At 44.7% G+C, this 17,518-nt stretch overlaps 1 long non-coding RNA gene across 1 annotated transcript in view; it reads left to right on the forward strand.

Annotated features, from left to right (window-relative positions):
• The first annotated feature begins 254 nt into the window (after positions 1-254).
• Positions 255-17,518, forward strand: part of LOC135900540 (uncharacterized) — a 219,765-nt gene continuing 202,501 nt past the window's right edge. The window contains exon 1 of the long non-coding RNA XR_010563901.2: positions 255-596. This is a non-coding gene — a long non-coding RNA (uncharacterized lncRNA). The remainder of the gene's footprint in view (positions 597-17,518) is intronic.

Consider the following 17,518-nt stretch of genomic DNA (forward strand, 5'->3'; position numbering starts at 1 on the left):
CAACCGCCCGCCACGAGGGCTTGTAATTTTAAATACCAGGGATTGGGAGGCTGCTCTGCTCAGCTCGGACTCGGACTAACAACACCGGGTCATCCAGTGGGCTGAGGAGGCCACCAATGCCTGTGGGCTCCTTGTTGCTTAGGGACCTTTTCATTCTTGTTGCAAATAAAGATTTACGAATGAACAAATAAAGCAACTGTACCGATCTTTTAACGGTAACTCCGCAGTGGCCAGAGCAGTGTCGTGCGGGGCACGACACTGCTCTGGCCATGTTCTCACACCCGTTCTACGCACAGGTCTTGGCGCTGTCCCTCCTGAAAGCTTCCTTCGGGGGCTTCGCTACGCCGGGCATTCCCTTGCCACTGGTGCGGCCTTCGACGAGTTTCATCGATGACGATGTGCTGGCTGAGTTTCGCCGCTCCCAGCCAATTCCTTGCCAGCATCCAAGACTGACTGCGACATCTGCTCTCACCTGGCAACCAAAGCCTTCCAGCGTCACGCGATCCGAGGGGCGGATATATAAGCAGCACTTGTCAGCTGAGCGTCCGGGGCACGACACCGCTCTGGCCATGTTCTCACACCCGTTCTACGCACAGGTCAGTTACTTACAAGCTGCTAAATGTTATCGTAGTTCTAACCGCTGTACAGTAGTCGTGTCGTGCCCCACCAACTTTCTATATGTTTTGCGAAAGTGCCTTGTAGGGTTGGTTTCTGCTTTTGATGCTGTATCGCGTGTTCTGTAAATGCTCTCGGGAGATATCGAGAGTAACCCTCGCCCCAGAACCAATGCTGCACCTACAGGTTCTGACAGTGCCAAAATCACGGAAATTTTTGAAGTTGTTAAAGGCTTGGAAACGAATCAGGTGAGGTTTCTTCAAGAAATACAAGTTGTTAAAGAACAGCAAAATGTGCTGAATACGTCAGTCCAAGCCCTTGTTAGCAGGGTGAATCTTCTGGAAACTGATGTGCGTTCTCTCAAACAGATTGATACGCTCAATGCAGCCTCAGCTCCGTGCGCTCTCGACGCCCTTCGTGATGATATGGTGAAGCTTAGGGCGTCACTTGATAGCGAGAGCAACAGATCCAGAAGAAACAACCTCATTATTTTTGGCCTGGATGATTCAACCGATGAGACATGGTCTGTATCGGAGGAAAAAGTACGGTCTTTCTTCGAAACGCAACTGAATGAACGGATTACCCCAGAAAGCGTAGAGCGTGCTCACCGGATTGGTAAATCCCACGGAAGCAAAAACAGACCTATCATTATAAAGTTTGTTAACTTCAAGGATAAGGAACGTATCCTATCTCGTGGTTTCAGGCTCAAGGGTACTAACTTTGCGATCCGTGAGGATCTCAGCCCTGACGTCAGACTTGCGCGATCTAAACTTGTAAGTTATGCAAAAACATTGAATTGCTCTTTCAAACTTCGATACGATAAGCTACTCATTGATAAGAAGTGCTACGTTTATGATGGAACTCAGGATATTGTTGTTGAATTGAAAAAGTAGCAGAAGGGGCGGTACCCGAACAATGAGTCCTCAAAGCAATGTGTGCGCACGGGACGTTCCGCTCATCCAATTTCAGAGCTTACCATTTTAGTCGTGAACTGCAGAAGTGTAAAAAACAAAACTGATGAATTTGCTACTCTGACCTCTTCAGTAAAACCCCACGTGATTATAGGAACCGAGTCTTGGCTCGACGAAGCTGTTGGTAGTTCCGAAGTATTTCCGCCTGGTTATCACGTCTACCGTTCCGATCGCAATGCGCATGGCGGTGGTGTCTTTCTACTTGTTGACTCGTGCTTGCAATCATCTCCCGTGTTAATCCGAACTGATTGTCCCGAGTCAGTTTGGTGCAATATTCGATTTGAAACTGGGCAATTACTGACAGTTGGCTCCTTTTACCGTTCCCCCGCTTCCACATCGCCTGAGACCTTCACAACCCTATCCGAGTTTCTTTCTACAATAAATAATGACTATATTATTGGCGGTGATTTCAACATGCCTGACGTGAAGTGGGTTCACTATAAGCCTGTCCTTGCCAATTCTTCCGCTCTGTCTATAGCATTCCGCGAGGCAATAGTTACCAATGACATTTATCAGTTTGTTACTGAACCTACTAGGTATGGTCCGAATAGCTCTTCTATCTTAGATCTGCTTTTTTCAAACCAGCCATTGCTTGTGTCTGATAACGCCGTAATTCCCGGTATTAGTGACCATGACTGCATTGTGGCGCATGTGCAGATTGTCCCCTTCTCATGTGCACATGACCACCCAAGGAAGGTATACTTTTTTGAGAAAGGCTATTATGTTTCATTGTCTAATGATCTTGCTATATTCCTGCAGGAATTCAGTCATTTAGCGCAGTCCGCAGATTGCAATAACCTATGGGATACATTTTGCTCCACACTAAAGCATCTGGTTGACACACATGTTCCATGGAAACATTTGTCTGCAAAAAATCGTAGTGATAAGCCTTGGGTAACTCGGGAAGTCAAGCAATTGATTAATAAAAGACATCGCCTTCTGAATGCTTATAGAAAGCAGCGTAACCCATCTGTATTTGTAATGCTAAAAACCCTTCGGAAAAGATATAAAAGTAAAAAACAAGGTTGCTAAGGAAAAATACTTCTTAGCATTGGGCCCAAAGTTACAAAATAACCCGAAAGAAATGTGGAAGTATTTAAAAACGATTAGCAAAGAATCAATTGGCATCCCGAACTTAAAGAACGGTAGTGTACTTCTTACTAATGATGTCGATAAAGCTTCCTGCTTCAATCTTTATTTCCAATCATCTTTCTCAACTCCCTGCCAGAATGAATTACCGCCTATTCCCGACAATGTGTTTGAACCTATGCCAGAACTGGTCGTGACACATGGTGGTATACTTAAGTTGCTTGACAATATAAATGTTTCTTCTGCAAGTGGTCCTGATGGTATACCTTCTCATGTGTTAAAGGCTTGTTCTCACACAATTGCCCACTATCTGGTTATTATTTTTGAGAAATCACTAAGTACTTCTTGTTTACCTAAGGAGTGGAAAGTTGCAAACGTGGTACCAATACATAAAAGTGGTCCAAAAAATATTGTCTCCAACTACAGGCCAATTTCTCTAACTAGTGTGTGTAGTAAAACACTGGAGCACATTGTATACAGTTCCCGAATAAAACATCTAGAAAACAATAATTTTTTTAGCAAATATCAGCATGGTTTTAGGTCTGGTCGTTCTTGTTCGACCCACCTAGAATTCAGCCACGATCTTTTTCATTCATTCGATCTCGGTGTACAGACTGACTGTATATTTCTAGATTTTAGAAAGGCATTTGATTCTGTTCCCCATGTTTTACTGTTGTATAAGCTATCATCCTTCGGTATCTCTCCTTCATTGCTTGATTGGATTAAATGTTATCTACAAGAACGCAAGCAACGTGTTGTAGTTAATGGCTCACAATCTGATTATGTTGATGTTACATCGGGAGTTCCTCAGGGATCTGTTTTAGGGCCATTGCTGTTTTTGGTCTACATTAATGACATTGCTCAGGTTGTGTCATGCAAAGTGCGTCTGTATGCGGATGATTGTGTGATTTATCACTCCATTAGGTCTGCCACTGACCACGAGTATCTGCAACGCAATTTGGACTGTATAACACGCTGGTGCATTAGGTGGCAAATGTCTTTAAACCCCAGTAAGTGTCAGTACGTGTCCTTTACACGTAAACAAAATCCACATCTATTTCATTATACATTAGACAATGTCCAGCTATTGCGAGTAACTCAGTATAAGTATCTTGGTGTTTATTTTTCATCGAATTTAACTTGAACTAAGCACGCTGAATATGTTACAGCGAAAGCCTGTAAAATGCTAAATTTTGTTAAACGCAACTTCCGGCTAGCTCCTCCAAAAATTAAAGAACTACTTTATTTTTCGAACGTAAGACCCATATTAGAGTAGGCCTGTATGGCCTGGGACCCGCAAACCAAAACTCTGTCTAATATGCTCGAGCATGTACAAAACCGCGCAGCCCGTTTTGTCTGTAATAACTATGACTTTACTTCTAGTATTTCAGCACTTAAGGATAACTTGGGGGGGGGGGGGAATTATTAAGCACACGCAGACAAAACATGAGGTTGGAAATGCTTTTTAAAATTTATTTCGGCCTGGTTAAAATAGATAGAGAAACTTACCTTTTACCTCCTCATTTCTTGTCTCACAGAAGTGACCACTATTTAAAAATAAGAGAACTTATTTGTAGAACAAACGTGTTCAAGCATTCTTTTTTTCCACACACAATATCACAGTGGAATCAGCTACCGCAGGAAATTGCTGATTGTCACACTGAAGCATCATTCAGAGCATTTCTGCTGAGCATATAGTGGCGTGAATTTTTTCTATTGTTGTGTTATTTTTGTTTGACCAGTTCTGTATTTTGTCGAGCTTATGTACACTGTATATTCCCCCCCTGCAATAATGCCTTCGGGCGCTGCAGGTACTTGAAATAAATAAATAAAAATAAATAAACTCCAACCTTGCTCGACATGTGGCACACAAAAGCGCTCCGCTGGATCGAATGAGGGATCGTTCAGTTAAACTCCTCCTTTCATGTGGCGCTCCGCTGCCGTCACCGCTCACTCACTGCGCCCACTCCCGCTGGTATGTAAACTCGCTCAACTGTAACTTTCTAATACCGTCATTCCGGTCTTGTGTGGCAATTGCACTCTTCAGCGCTTCGGTTTCACCGCTGAAATAGGTCGGATTTGGTCACTGCGCAAAGGCTTTCTGGAAACCTTCAAGCAGCTATGGGCTCTTCGCAGGAATGCCTTCAATCCCCCCATTAGACCCGACCATCTGCTTCCTCTGCTCAAAAATGTAATCATATTGATTTCTACAATTACTACCGTAATTAAGTTCTCTGCGCATCTTAAGGTGTTTGCCGCCACAGGAAATCTAATGCTGAAGATAGGAAGTAATAATCTAATTTCCCTCGTTTTTGAGAATCTTCGGACACATTTCATGAAACACCCAGTATAGAATCAGTCTGTTTACCTTGAAAGCGTCCGGGACATCTCGCTGGAGCTTGTTTGGTCCCCGGGAACCTTCCGCAGCGACGATCAGAAAAAGAAGAGCCAAAAGGCAGTGCATTATGTTCAGTTGAAGAGCACCGTATGTCACGGCTGCCGTCCAACCTGAGATTTTATATCCCCAAGAAATATCCGACCACGTCAAACTGTTTTGCTATTTATGACGATTAAAAAATTGTTGATGCTGTTTTACACTCAGGAGAGAGGAAAAACAATAAATCGCCAACGTCACTTGGAAGAGAGAAAGAAAAATTTTTATAGTTATAGCGACCGGTTCAGAGGGTATAATGAATGTTTTTGTATTCGGAAACAAGTGTCAAGGAAACAAGTCAGTCACTTCTCTCAGTTGCGTTTGTTTTTCTTTGCTTGATGAAGGATTTCTTGCTCGAATTGTCCGCTGAACCTGAATAATGCCAAATTTTTCGACAACGAAGCTGTATATGGCTAGGATTCCATGCGTTTTCATTCTCCGTGAAGGAAAACTTTCACCATCAATGGCTCATACATCCATGAGCATTCATGCTCCTACATCAAGTCATGATGACCAGGAAGTCGAAAGCTTCTATGAAGACGTGGAATCGGCGATGGGTAGAGTGAAAACTAAATACGCTATACTAATGGGCGACTTTAATGCCAAGGTAGGCAAGAAGCAGGCTGGAGTCAAGGCAGTGGGAGAATATGGCCTAGGCACTAGGAATATCAGGGGGGAGTTATTAGTAGAATTCGCGGAACAGAATATTATGAGGATCATGAATACCTTCTTCTGCAAGCGGGATAGCCGAAAGTGGACGTGGAGAAGCTCGAACGACGCGACTAGAAATGAAATAGACTTCATACTCTGCGCAGACCCTGGCATCATACAAGATGTGGACGTGCTCGGCAAGGTGCGCTGCAGTGACCACAGGATGGTAAGAGCTCGAATTAGCCTAGACCTGAGAAGGGAACGGAAGAAACTGGTACATAGGTAGCCGATCAGTGAGTTAGCGGTAAGAGGGAAAATAAAGGAATTCCAGATCAAGCTACAGAACAGGTATTCGGCTTTAACTCAGGAAGAGGACCTTAGTGTTGAAGCAATGAACGACAAACTTGTGGGCATCATTAAGGAGTGTGCAATGGAAGTCGGTGGTAACTCCGTTAGGCAGGATACTAGTAAACTATCGCAGGAGGCGAAAGATCTGATCAAGAAACGCCAATGTATGAAAGCCTCTAACCCTACAGCTAGAATAGAACTGGCAGAACTTTCGAAGTTAATCAACAAGCGTAAGACAGCTGACATAAGGAAGTATAAGATGTATAGAATTGAACATACTCTCAGGAACGGAGGAAGCCTAAAAACAGTGAACAAGAAACTAGGAATTGGCAAGAATCAGATGTATGCGTTAAGAGACAAAGCCGGCAATATCATTACTAATATGGATGAGATAGTTCAGGTGCTGAGGAGTTCTACGGAGATTTATACAGTAGCAGTGGAACCCACGATGATAATGGAAAAGAAAATAGTCTAGAGGAATTCGATATCCCACAGGTAACGCCGGAAGAAGTAAAGAAAGCCTTGGGAGATATGCAAATGGGCAGGGCAGCTGGGGAGGATCAGGTAACAGCAGATTTGTTGAAGGATGGTGGGCAGAATGTTCTAGAGAAACTGGCCACCTTGTATACGCAATGCCTCATAACATCGAACGTACCGGAATCTTGGAAAAACGTTAACATATTCCTAATCCATAAGAAAGGGGACGCCAAAGACTTGAAAAATTATAGACCGATCAGCTTACTGTCCCCTGCCTACAAACTATTTACCAAGGTAATCGCAAATAGAATCAGGAACACCTTAGACTTTTGTCAAGCAAAAGATCAGGCAGGATTCCGTAAAGGCTACTCAACAATCGATCATATTCACATTATCAATCAGGTGATAGAGAAATTTGTGGAATATAACCAACCCTGATATATAGCTTTCATTGATTACGAGAGTCATGAACCGCAGGTTGCCACTATCCCTCAAAAGGAAAGTGTATAACAGCTGTGTGTTACCAATACTCACATATGCGGCAGAAACCTGGAGGCTTACGAAAAGGGTTCTACTCAAATTGAGGACGACGCAACGCGCTATGGAAAGAAGAATGTTGGGTGTAGCGTTAAGGGATAAGAAAAGAGCAGATTGGGTGAGGCAACAAACGCGGGTAAACGACATCTTAGTTGAAATCAAGAAAAAGAAATGGGCATGCGCCGGACATGTAATGAGGAGGGAAGATAACCGATGGTCACTTAGGGTTACGATCTGGATTCCAAGGGAAGGGAAGCGTAGCAGGGGGCGGCAGAAAGTTAGGTGGGCGGATGACATTAAGACGTTTGCAGGGACAACATGGCCACAATTAGTACATGACCGGGGTAGTTGGAGAAGTATGGGAGAGGCCTTTGCCCTGCAGTGGGCGTAACTTGGTTGATGATGATGATGATGATGATGATGATGATTACGAGAAAGCATTTGATTCTGTCGAAACCTCAGCAGTCATGGAGGCATTACGGAATCAGGGGGTAGACAAACCGTATGTAAAAATACTGAAAGATATCTATAACGGCTCCACAGCCACCATAGTCCTCCATAAAGAAAGCGACAAAATCCCAATAAAGAAAGAGGTCAGGCAGGGAGATACGATCTCTCCAATGGTATTCACAGCGTGTTTACAGGAGGTATTCAGAGACCTGGATTGGGAAGAAATAAGGATAAAAGGTAATGGAGAATACCTTAGTAACTTGCGATTTGCTGACGATATTGCCTTGCTTAGTAACTCAGGGGACCAACTGCAATGCATGCTCACTGACCTGGAGAGGCAAAGCAGAAGAGTGGGTCTAAAAATTAATCTGCAGAAAACTAAAGTAATGTTTAACAGTCTCGGAAGAGAACAGCAATTTACAATATGCAGCGAGGCACTGGAAGTCGTAAGGGAATACATCTACTTAGGGCAGGTAGTGACTGCGGATCCGGATCACGAGTCGGAAATAATCAGAAGAATAAGAATGGGCTGGGGTGCGTTTGGCAGGCATTCTCAGATCATGAACAGCAGGTTGCCATTATCCCTCAAGAGAAAAGTGTATAATAGCTGTGTTTTACCAGTACTCACCTACGGGGCAGAAACCTGGAGGCTTACGAAAAGGGTTCTACTCAAATTGAGGACGACGCAACGAGCTATGGAAAGAAGTATCATAGGTGTAACGTTAAGGGATAAGAAAAGAGCAGATTGGGTGAGGGAACAAACGCGAGGTTATGACATCTTAGTTGAAATCACGAAAAAGAAATGGGCATGGGCAGGACATGTAATGAGGAGGGAAGATAACCGATGGTCGTTAAGGGTTACGGACTGGATTCCAAGGGAAGGGAAGCGTAGCAGGGGACGGCAGAAAGTTAGGTGGGGGGATGAGATTAGCAAGTTTACAGGGACGGCATGGCCACAATTATTACATGACCGGGGTTGTTGGAGAAATGTGGGAGAGGCCTTTGCCCTGCAGTGGGCGTAACCAGGCTGCTCCTGATGATGATGATGAAGTAAGAGAAGATGCAATGGCTCATAGCCCGTAAGCCAGAGGCTACAAGCACCCAGCAAAGTGAAGCGAATAGAGCTTAAATCTTTCTAGTCTAGCATATGACATGCAGAACAGCATGCTGAAAACTGTCATCATCATTGGCTCATACGCCAGTGAGCTATGGCCCATGTCCCCTTACGCAAGCAAAAAATGCAATGACAAACAGTCCCGTAAGGCTCATGGCTATTCGCTTTGCGTGAATTAGCTGCGATGACACTACCCCTGTTTTCATTGTCCGTGATTTCAATGCGGATGCGTCACTACCAAAAAGGGAGCGGTTTACGCGTCCCTTGTTGCAGACGATGTCCCACCGGTCCGATCACACTGACCACCGAGCGGCACACGTGCATCGATTTCAAAGTATCAAAATATCTGATTGCAATTGCGAGTAAAATGATGACCATGGATCAGTACAATAAATGAGTGTGCGTACATTTTGTCACGATGACCACCGATCAGAACAATAAATGAGTTCGTACCTTTGTTAAAAAATTTAGCGCAAAATGGTTTAAAAAGTTAGTATTAGCATTAGCGCAAATTAGCATTAAAAGTTTAGCACACTACACCTCCCTGTCGTGTGCTAAATAGCTTCGCTGGTCAACCACCTTTACATAGTGGAAGGGTTCACGATTTTTTTCCATTCGTTCGGCTATCGTCCCCTTTTCTGTGCAACCTGACAGTGAAATCGCAATGCCTACGCAAAATAAACTCGACGAGGTTGACCTGTTTGCCATCCTGGAGAATAGGGTACAGTGAGAGGTTAACTAAATAACGCTCTTTCGCTTTGCCTGTGTTTGTGTCATGCTTGTGTCGTTTGTCATGCGTGGAAATAGGACGCTGTGAATTGTTTTATTAACACACCTTCGCTGTGCCATTGCTTGCGTCATGCTTGTGTCTTTTGTCGCACCTGGAGTGTTGGACGCAGTGAGTGGTTAACTAAATCACACGTATTCACTTTACCAGTGCTTGCGTCATGCTTGTCTCGTTTGTCGTGCCTGGCGAATATGACACATAGAAAGGAAAACTAATTAACACACGTTGACTTTCGCAGTGCTTGTGCATGCTTGTGTTTTTTCTTGCGCTTGGAGAATAAGGTCCAGTGAGAGGCTGATTAACCCACATACTTGTAGCTCCAACTTGTTTGTTGGTTCTCGCGCACTCGCCATTGCCTCAACCTTTTTAGACATTGGCTGAACTCTTGTAGTCATCACTTTGTAACCCAGGAACAGCACTGAATTCGCGTACCTGAGCTTGACTACTGAGATGTGCCCATAAGGAGCAGGTCACCGGCGTTTCGTTGCTGGCATCGTCCGAGAGGATGGAGAAGGACTAGGAACCGTTGTCCGCTGCCAGAACCACTTCTTCTGACACCATGTTGTAGCCAGGAAAGAAGAGCAAAACGGCCAGACGAGGAGTCACATACGGACACGTTAATAGTGCCTCAGACGTGTTCTATATTAAAAAGAAGAAGAGCACGCGCTGCCAGATCGTTCACCACACGCAGTCACGGGTACTATGTCTACCCGCTTTCACTAGGTGGCAGCCTATACAACAGGTGAGAAAATGATGACGTCGACTAGGTAACATAAACACATCAACCATTTAAATCATTGAAGCAGTTTGTCCATCATTAAGTTAAAAGTAGCTGGCGCGTTTCAGAGACTGCGAGCATGACCTTGGATTGGAAAAGCCCGTCAGGGATCACGATAGCGGTCTTCTCGCGATCCTTATCGTCTACAGCAGTTTGAAAGTAGGCTAGGCGAAGGTCCAGAGATGAAAAAAAAAACTGTCACCATGTAGGCAGTCGAGTGCGTTGTCAACACGGGGAAATGGGCACGCGTCCTTGGTGATTTTGCTGACGGGCCGATTATCAATGCAGAAAAGCCAGGAGCCGTCTTTCTCATTTACTAAGACTACGAGGAAGGACCTAGGAGTAGATGATGGTTCGATAATGTCACTCAAAAGCATTTTGGCTACTTTGTGAATCACTTCGCGCTCCAATGTGGACACACGGTAAGGCCGACGGTGAAGGGGCAAAGACACACCAGTGTTGATGCGGTGGATGACAATCTTAGTCGGGCACAGGGATTCATCCCGGATGTCCAAAAAGTCACACTATGAGGCCAAAATATTATGTGGATTGAGTTTGTTAGCAACAAACAACAGATCTGCAGAAGCTGATAATAGTGAGCGGCAGTTCCACTGACGCACTTTCGACAATCCTATGATGAAGTACGGGCTGCAGTGGAATGGGAATTCTTTCATGCATTTTACTTCAAACTCCGACTGGAATTTCTTAGATTTCTAATGGGGAAATGGGGAACAACCCTGACTGAAAGTCTACGTAGCTCCTATGTGTAGCCCGAGCATTATTTTCTGCGTGTTTCATTTTCGAATCTTGCGCAGTCTTTTTGTCAGAAGCAGAGTGAGCAGGAGGGGAACTAGTAGACGTTGTACCATCTCCAGAGATAGTGGTGTACCTCTTTCCATAACTAGCCTATCGTCATGATCCTATGAGCTGATTTGCTCCTGGGCACAGACGAGTAGCCTGAAAAACCGTATTATTTTTATTTATTTGGAAAAAAAAACTTGTGCGATGCTTTCACCTAGGTTCACCAACATCTGTTGCCTTGGTTACTACCCTTTGAACAGTATTTCCTATGGCTGTAGTAAGAGATAAGAATGGTTTTCTATGTTCCTTAGCTGCAACTTCAGCATCGAGAAGTGATCCTTCCTCTACAATACTTATTGCTTTTCTTGTGGAGCAGCGTCTTTTATCCATATCTTTGAGTACCTGCACTTCTTGGGCCCTCACAGAACAATTAAAGTAATCAGCCAGATAGTTTACATCACAGAGGCAGGGTCACTACTTTTGGAAATTATAATCACTTGAACCGGGACTTTCCACGCATGTGATGCACCGTTGGTTTCATTTACGCTCTCCAATATTATGGCCAAATTTCCAGCTATTGCGACATTTATTTATTTATTTATTTCAAAATACTGCAGGCAGCAATGCTGCCTTAGCAGGAGAGGGTTACATCAAGTGCAATGACAAAGATTTCACAAAGGAATCTACATTGGCACAATCAACAACAGACTCTGGCAGACAATTCCACTCTTCAATTGTGAGCGGAAAAAAAGACTTCTGAAACATTTTCGTCCTCGCAAAGTACGGGCGGATAACATTCGAGTGATTAATTCTAGAAGATCTGTGTTGTGAGCGGGAAAGATAAGTTTCGCGCGGGAGACCGATTTTGTTTTGATATACCAAATAAAGCATCTTTAGTCTCGCAATCTTTCGGCGTACACAGAGGGGTTCCAGATTCAGTCGCTGCAACATGTCAGTAACAGATGATGTAGATCGATAGTCAGACACAATAAATCGAGCAGCCAGGCGCTGAATTCGTTCTACTTGTGCGATATCTTTAACGTAGTATGGGTCCCATACTGCGGAAGCGTACTCAAGGACTGGTCGAACCAAAGTGCAATATGCCTCGAGTTTAACACTTGACGGCGAGTCTTTTAGCTTCCTGCGCAAAAAGCAAAGTTTATTGAACGCTGTTGTACAAACGTTCTTCAAATGTTTGTCCCATTTTAAGTTGCTTGTGATGGTTAGTCATAAATATTTGGCAGACGTTACCGATTGAATAGCTTTATTAGCAATGTGGTACGTATGAGACAGTGGATTTTTCTTTGTGGTTATTGTCATGGCAACGGTTTTATCAAAATTTATTTGCATACCGTTTCGTTCGCACCAGTCCGCGAGTGTACAGAGGCTATTGTTCAGTAGTATTTGGCAAGAGGAGCTCTTGACAACACTATACATCACGCAGTCATCAGCGAACAATTTTATTGTAACAGAGTTATCGATGTTAGAAGCAATGCCGTTTATATAAATTAAAAACAACAGAGGACCAAGCACTGAACCTTGTGGAACTCCAGACAATACCGGCAGATCAGCAGACCTAACACCCGCACACTCCACAAACTGTGATCGATTACTCAGATAAGCCTGCAAACATAATATCAATCTCTCAGGAAGCCCGGCATCCCTTAATCTGTCAATGAGTAAAGTGTGTGGCACACGATCAAAGGCTTTTGACATGTCAAGAAAAACCGCATCTATCTGCCAACAATTATCTAGAGCTGAAGCAAAATCATGTATAACTGAAATTAGTTGTGTAGTTGTTGAGACAGTCCTCCGGAAACCATGCTGATACTCAACGAAGAATTTTTTTGATTCAAGGTACTGAGATATATGGTGAGCTATTACATGCTCCAGCAATTTACAGCATGTGCTTATTAGAGAAATTGGTCTGTAGTTACGAGCTTCTAGCCTGTCTCCCGATTTAAATATGGGAACTACTCTTGCCGTGAGCCAATCTGCGGGTAAGGAGCATTGGTTGAGTGATGCGTTAAACAGAATATAAAGGTAGTGGGACACAATCTCTGAGTACCGTACAAGGAAGGCATTCGGTATGCCGTCAGCACCACTTAACTTTTTCACTTTTATATTTAAAAGTAGAGAAGGTATTCCTTCGCTACCAAGAACTAGGTCGGGCATTGAGTTTACAACGGGCGGTGGGTCAGAGTATTGCGTTCGTAAATGTTGAGCATTTGGTCTTGTAAACGCTTGATGAAAAGTAGTGTTAAATTCATTTACAACAAGAGTAAGATTTGTACACATGTTACCATTAATCTTTAGATAATTTACGCGCGGTTGGGAACCTGACAAGTAGCGCCAGAATTTCTCAGGAGATTCCTTCAAGAAAGCTGTAAGAGTTTGGCCATAAAATTTACTACGCGCAAGCTTCAATTTAGTAACCAGCTGTTCTTGAAGGGCGGTTAATGCTGACGTAGTTTTACATCGAAGCATACGCGGCAGAAATAGCTCTACCCTCAATACCCGGCGCCATACCTACGTCTCTGACAAGCAGAAAGTGATAGCAAATTACGAGCAGGATGTACCAGCCATAAGCAATGTTCGGTAGACCCGAGTCAGCACGTCGAAGGGAGTAGGGAAAAATGCATTAACTCGAGTGGCTCCGAAATATGTGCTCAAGCGTGAATCCCCAACTGATGTTTTGTCTGGCGACCTACAAACTATGCCGCTAAGGTCAAACTGCGTTACGTCCGAGATGTTCTGGTAAAATGGAGTAGCAACATGAAGAGCCTCTTGGATAAATTAAAGGTTAGGTAATCTGGTAGAGCCTCCATCCGAAGGAACAAGTGCCGCGGGGACACTGGTGGCACAACTGCGTAGGAACAAAGGTGAAGGTGTCTCATGAGTGGGAAAAAACGTCGTCGAAGGATAAAAACCCCTCGGCGGGGAGTTCTTGTACATCAGCCTAGGCTGAAATGGGCAATACTAAAGCGAGAACACGTAAGGAAGCACAAAACTTGATAAAACCACCCGATGCTACGCCGTACCACCAGACCTGAGCCCTCAGTCGGCGACCCACGTTCTGTCTTCATCTCCTGCTCGTTTTGATCAGTCAAGTCCTGCCGACCCTTCTTTAATTTTTCAGAACTGTCCCCTTATGTCTTCATTCTACTCTACCTTACAGCTTTTGTGCTGCGTGTGTGTTCTCGATGAAGGAAATCACGAAGGATAGCACGTTAGCGATTATGTTGCTACCAGCGCTTTGCAGATCCAAACGGGTGGGTTCCGGTTAGTTGCGGCACAATTTGATTTCTCCCTCCTCCGGGTAAACTCCGCGTCACAGAATGTTGCTACCAGCATTGTTGCAGCTGGCAGCGACTCGAGTGACTGCGATGGGAACAGCTGTGGCGTTTGTAGGTGCCTTCTCGGTGGAGCAGGTGTCGCGCCAAAGCGGTAAGCTTACTTGATATTTTGCTCATTTGATTTTAAGATGTGCTCGTTTACTCGAGCAAATTATATATATCATTTTTCATAGCTTTCAGTTTCTTGATCATTTTGTGTAAATATAACTAGGAAACGAATAAACCTGTTTCTTTTTCTAGAAGCGGGAATATTTTTTGACTGCGCCTTGTTACTACAAGATGACGGTCGATCCCAGGAGGAACCCACGCTTGCGTTCCTCTGAGTGTAAGCGTTCCAACGCATTGGGACAAACGCGGTTTGAGCCAATACTCGATGCAAACGGGACCCTCTTTATTTGTAGGATGCGTGAGCTAAGGTAGCGATTAGACCTTCTAGAGCAGCGGAAGGGTGAGGTAACTAAGCGGGTTGGAAATCTGCAGAAGGATCTCCAGAACAAACAGAAGCAGAGGAAAGTGGTAGAAGATAAGCTAGCCAACGTAGAAATGAAGGTCAAGGCAGCTATGCCGCAAAACAAAGGTGAACGCTTCGATGCAAGTACGGTGAAAAGGGCTGGCTCCGAAGCCCGAGCAGGCAAAGAAGGCGAAACTACCACGTTGCAAAGCAGTGGCGGAATGGTAATGGTGGCAGACTGGTAAAGCAGTAGCTGTGATGATAACGAAGGGTCTACCACCGACGTGCTGGCCCCGGCAGGGAAGAAAGGAAAGAGTGAGGATGAGACAGGGGAAGGGCATAGCGGACCAGGAGCAGCTTTCTGCGCCAGGGAGCAGGAAAAGCGTCTAGTTGGTCTGTTGCAAGTTCAAGGGCCGTATAACGTAAAACTATTCAAATATGTTTTTATTCCAATCCCCTGACGTCAAATTTGCGTAACCGCCGATGCAAGCATGTGGCGGTCACCTGCAGGGATGTATGAAGAAACCAATCAAATGCTGTCCCCGTTCATAAGAGGTCACTTTTGCTTTCTTGAAAAACAAATAACATTGCCTGCACTGAGCTGCTTGTCTTATCTAATTGGCTCACAAGAGGGGAGGAGCATGCTCAAGTGGACAGGGAGTCGATGGGGCCGAGCCACTGCACTGAATATCGATAACCGGATGAAGAGGGTGGTGCCGTCGTCTGCAATTGGTCTGCTTTCTCTTAATATGCTTGCGGTGGCTCGTCGACAATCGCGGTGACAAGCAACGGAACCTAATAATGACGCTAAAAGGGATCCTCAGTACAGAAGAGATGGCAGAACGAGGTCGTAAACGTGCTGAATGTTCTCGAAAACGTTACACGGCCGGGCCGCGCAAAAATTTTTATTACACGTAAGAAAACTCATGCTCTCCGGCAGGGGCGAGCAGCCGGTGCCGAAGCGATCGGCGGCAGCCATCTTTCATTCCTTTCGGAACGGGGCAGCCTGCGGCTATTCAGAAGAAAATTCAGTTTCGTTCGGCATATTAATGGATGTTTAACGCGTACGCGTCACACTGACGTGGTAAGTTTTTGCGGTTTTGGACGTAGCTTGAGAGGCAGTTGAAGTGAGTCCAGCCCGAAAACTTTTGACCGATAGTGGAGGGCTAATGGCAAAAAGGCGTCGAATCAGAAATAAGTATTTTTGTTTTGTTCGGTCAAATTATGCATAATCAGTGTGAACACATCATATCCGATGGGGAGCAGTTGTGGTTTCCGTGACGCCGCGTGACAGACAGGTGAAGGGGGGGGTGGTCCAAAAATGTTTTTGACTAATCACAGTGGGCTGATTGCAAACATGGAATAGAAAAAGTTTGGAATAGTTTTACGTTATAGCGCCCCAAGCAGGCACGTACCCAAGGGGGGGCCCGGGGGGGCCCGGGCCCCCCCCGAAATCAAGTGGCATACCCCCCCCCCCCCACGCCACTACTCCTCCCACATTCCTAAAGCGCCGCCAGATGAATGTTGAGACTTGGCAGCTGTTCATCGGTCAGCATTATGCTGCCTTTTTCACTCCTTTTAGATGGCGGTAGTTATCGGCATCTCTTGTAATGTTAAGGACAGTTTTCTCATAGATTCCGCACCCGCGCGATTAACTCGAGATGCGTTCAGTTGTCACCATCTATTCAACCGTCACGCGCATAACTGTTGCTTTTGTTAGTTCAACCTTCTTTGTTTAGGCTGATCCTGGGACAAGGAGAGGGATGCGGCTGTTACTCAGCTGGTCTGTACTCTCATGGAACGAGTTGCGGCCGGAGAAAACGCCAATTGCGTTTAACTTATTCCTTTGCTTCATTATTTCCTTGAGTTACGGCTCGCCGCGACGCTGGCAGATGCCCGGAACCATATACACGTGATATGGGTTAGATAAGGTGGGAAATAAATTAATGTGAAAGAGCGTCCATCATGAGACCCTGCAATAACCCTTAAACCCATAAGCAAGATGACTGTCGCCCGTTACCTCGTCTGTTTTTCCCTAATTGTATAGCACTTTTCGTGCAAAATTGGCAACTGGAAACAAAAATCGCAAGGAGTTGAGAAATTAAGCGATCTACTAAGGTAGAGAGCCAAGGCAACAACCAAACTGCAAGCAACAGCGAATAATAAAAAAGTTAACAGTTGTTTATGGGAATATTTATGGATCAACATCTTTTTATTTAAAAAGGAAGTAGAGAAAACGCCGCCGGAAGTGAAGAACAATTACTTGTTTTGAATGACGCTTCTACAGTTATCGGTCGAACCGCCTCACGTATCCACTTCTCTGCTGTGCTTATGTGGGTGTTTTTCTAACCTTTCGCGGTGAGCGCAGTACGTCTAGAATCGCAGAGTCCTGCGCTCTACGCGGTTGTATGGGACTGGCGGCCGCACAGCGTTACGCAATTCGCGGAACTGTCAAAACTTAGCAACAAGGCGAAAATAACTGATATTCGAAACTATAACATGAGAAAGACTGAAGAAGCCGTAAAAAACAGAACGCAGCCTGAAATCAGTAAAAAAGAAACCTGGCATAAGACAAACCATGATGAACTAAAAGATAAGAAGGATAATATCATCAGCAATCTCGAAGATATATTAAAAGCAGCGGAAAAATTCTAAGCTG

Source organism: Dermacentor albipictus, chromosome 5 (assembly GCF_038994185.2).
Source record: "Dermacentor albipictus isolate Rhodes 1998 colony chromosome 5, USDA_Dalb.pri_finalv2, whole genome shotgun sequence".
Classification (NCBI taxonomy): domain Eukaryota; kingdom Metazoa; phylum Arthropoda; class Arachnida; order Ixodida; family Ixodidae; genus Dermacentor; species Dermacentor albipictus.